The 3,047-nt window shown below is 44.6% G+C and overlaps 1 pseudogene; it reads right to left on the bottom strand.

The window, feature by feature from the left end:
• Positions 1–1,943: 1,943 nt before the first annotated feature.
• Positions 1,944–2,687, bottom strand: LOC101984598 (annotated as a pseudogene).
• Positions 2,688–3,047: the final 360 nt, after the last annotated feature.

Genomic DNA, 3,047 nt, shown 5'->3' with positions numbered 1-3,047 from the left:
GAGTCCAACCAGTATGGTAATCATAACCATAATGATACACTCTAGTAACCTCAGTAGAAGGAGGAATGGATGGGTGGATCCCTGGAACTCATTGGCCACCTTACTTAGCTGAATCAATGAGGTTCAGGTTCAATGAGAGATGCAGTCTTTAAAAATATATAGCTGGGGCTGGGTTGTGGTGGCGCACGCCTTTAATCTTAGCACTCAGGAGGCAGAGGCAGGTGGTTCTTTGTGAGTTCAAGGCCAGCCTGGTCTACAAGAGCTAACAGGCTCCAAAGCAACAGAGAAACCCTGTCTCGAAAAACCAAACCAAACCAAAACCAAAAATATATAGCTGGAGAGAGATTGAGAAAAGACAATGTTGACCTTGAGTCTCCATGTGGACATGTACATGCATACACACATTAAAAGGTACATACACCTCATACCACTACCACCACCACCACGTAAGCATACACAACAAAACAAAATTTGTAACTGAGCTGCAGCTTTGGGTAGTGACCAAGCAGATGATGCACCTGTAAATCCAGACCCCAGGAGACCATTCACTCCACATCTGTCTCTAGCTGGATTTTGAGAGTTCCTGGAAGTTCTGCTTCTGTGTACTCAAGTTGCTGACACCCCAGCAACAGAAGACTTTTAAGACTGACTTGGATTCAAGAGAATTTAAGCATACCTGGCATTGTTAAAGAAAATAAAGAGTTGTCAGGATTAGAGAGACTGTATTTAAAGGACCAGGTAATCTTTAAGATATCACTGTACGAATTGCCTGTAATTAATTTAAGTATGTGTCTTGTTTACTAATTTCATAGCTCCGCAAGGAACTTCTACTGCTTAGAAACTTCTACTGATTAGGAGTCAATACATAAATTTTGAAATAACTAGAATATATATATGCATATGTAAACACACATATAGTCTACTTGTACAAGTACTTGCTGAAAGCAATTAACATGGCTTTTTTCTTTAAAATGAATTGTTCAAAACAGGGGCAGGGGAGAAGGGTTGTTAGAAGTTTGCTACAGGGTCCTGGCTTATGTATTAATGAAAAGGGGAAATTGAGTGACAGGGCCATCAAGGGAGAGTGCCTGAAGCTAGAGAAGAGAGTGGGACCAGAGCCAGAAATAGCTCACAGCAGGATTCCTTAGCGATAATCCCTGGGGTGACCTCCAGGCAGGGTTTTACAGCCTAGAAAGGTCATCAGTTCCCCTGAGGTCCACCTTTCTTTCTGAAAGTGGTTCTGTGGGCATCAGGAGAGGCACAGGGCCTGGTGAGTGCCACTCAAGACCTTCCAAGGCTGCTCTGGTTGTCCAGCGCTCAGCCCAAATGGCAACTGGAGGTACACAAGTCAGGTTGGTGGGTGGACACAACAGATGTGATGGAGGAAGGTCATTGGTTAAAAAATAAAGAAACTGTTTGGCCATCATAGGTTAAAACATAGGTGGGAGGAGTAAACAGAACAGAATGCTGGGAGGAAGAGGAAGTGAGCTCAGACACCATGCTCCCCTCTCCCGGGCAGACACAATGAAGCAAGCCACCAGGTCAGACATGCTGAATCTTTCCGAGTAAGACTGGTGCTACACAGTTTATTAGAGATGGGTTGATTGGGATATCAGAATTAGCCAGTAAGGGCTAGAGCTAATGGGCCAAACAGTGTTTAAAAGAATACAGTTTGTGTGTCGTTATTTCAAGGCATAAGCTAGCCAAGTGGCCAGGAGCTGGCTCAGCAGGAACACAGCCCGCAGCTCCTTCTACACAGATGTGTGCCTTCCTTTCAGTTCTTTCAACCCTTATCATTCACTGGCTAACAGATGCATGGTTGCCCCAAACTGGATGGCACCTGGACTGGGTGTCTCCCACTCAGGGTCCTTTCTACACACACTTTTTCTCAAGGGGGTCACCAGAAACTGAGCATCTCAGATTGGTTTCTAACAGTGTCTTTTTTTTTCATAAGTATTTTGAGTTTATTTAAGAGACACTCTTCAAAGAGACATACTTCATTTAAAATTAGCAGCTAATAAAGTCAATTTTTAAAATACATTGATATGAAAACAGGTACAACATAAAAACAAAGACTCCTGATTTTAGAGACTATGAAATTATTATTTTTTAACTTCTTCAGTATCAATTCTGGGTGAACCAAGATGGCCTCTTCATATTTCGTTCAATAATCCTCTTGCCCTGATCATGCTCTGATGGTTTCTCTCCCGTGTACAGTACCACAGTCTCTACAGTTGGGGCTTTAAAGGGGCCCCCTTCTTGAGTCCATATTTGTTGTCTGATTTGTGTTATTTCCTTGCATACTTTCTCATAGCAGTAGCCACACAGAACATGTTTCTGCTTCAGATGGCCACATTCAGGGCAAACATCTATATTGTTCTTAATTTTTTTTAATAAGCTTCCAGGAGTTTCTTCTCCTACACCGGTTAACTTCAATGGAGTGTCTGTTTTGGGGAGCTGCCATCCAAAAGATACTATCTAAAAAGCTGGAATCCTCTGTTTCCACTGGTGCCGTGGACTGGGTCTGTGAGTATGGATGGACCCTGGACTGCTAATGCTGGTGCCCACTGGGGACTGGCAAGGCCGTTCCAGTTCTGCCTCAGTTGCTGCAGCAGCTCCCAGCACCTGCAGAGTGGTCCAGGATGCGCTGGCCATGGGAAGGACAGCAGCAGCAAGGAGACAGCCATGTTTCTCACTGGAGAGAGCTGCGTGCTGGGACCTCTAACAATGTCTTAAAGAGTGTGGGGTGTCAGTGGCATGCGTATGTGAAGGGACTGGTTTTGATAGATACTGCCTTGGGAGAGAGAGGAAGTCTGGAAGTTGTCCCTTGGGACCCTAATGCTATCACAATGACTGCAGGAGCCAGAAGCTGCAACTGAGCTGCAGATAAAGCCAAGAGTCTGTAAATCTCAAGTTAGGAGGCACTGGGCTCCTCTGAAGACAATGGTGGGTGATGCTTGGAAGCTTTAAATCACATCACAGTGCAAGTGGCACAGAAAAGGAATCCACAGGGTTTTCTCAGGGCTTTTCCCAGAGTGACTCATGCA

This window comes from Microtus ochrogaster, linkage group LG9 (assembly GCF_000317375.1).
Source record: "Microtus ochrogaster isolate Prairie Vole_2 linkage group LG9, MicOch1.0, whole genome shotgun sequence".
Lineage (NCBI taxonomy): Eukaryota > Metazoa > Chordata > Mammalia > Rodentia > Cricetidae > Microtus > Microtus ochrogaster.
This window is presented reverse-complemented; position numbering and strand designations above follow the sequence as displayed.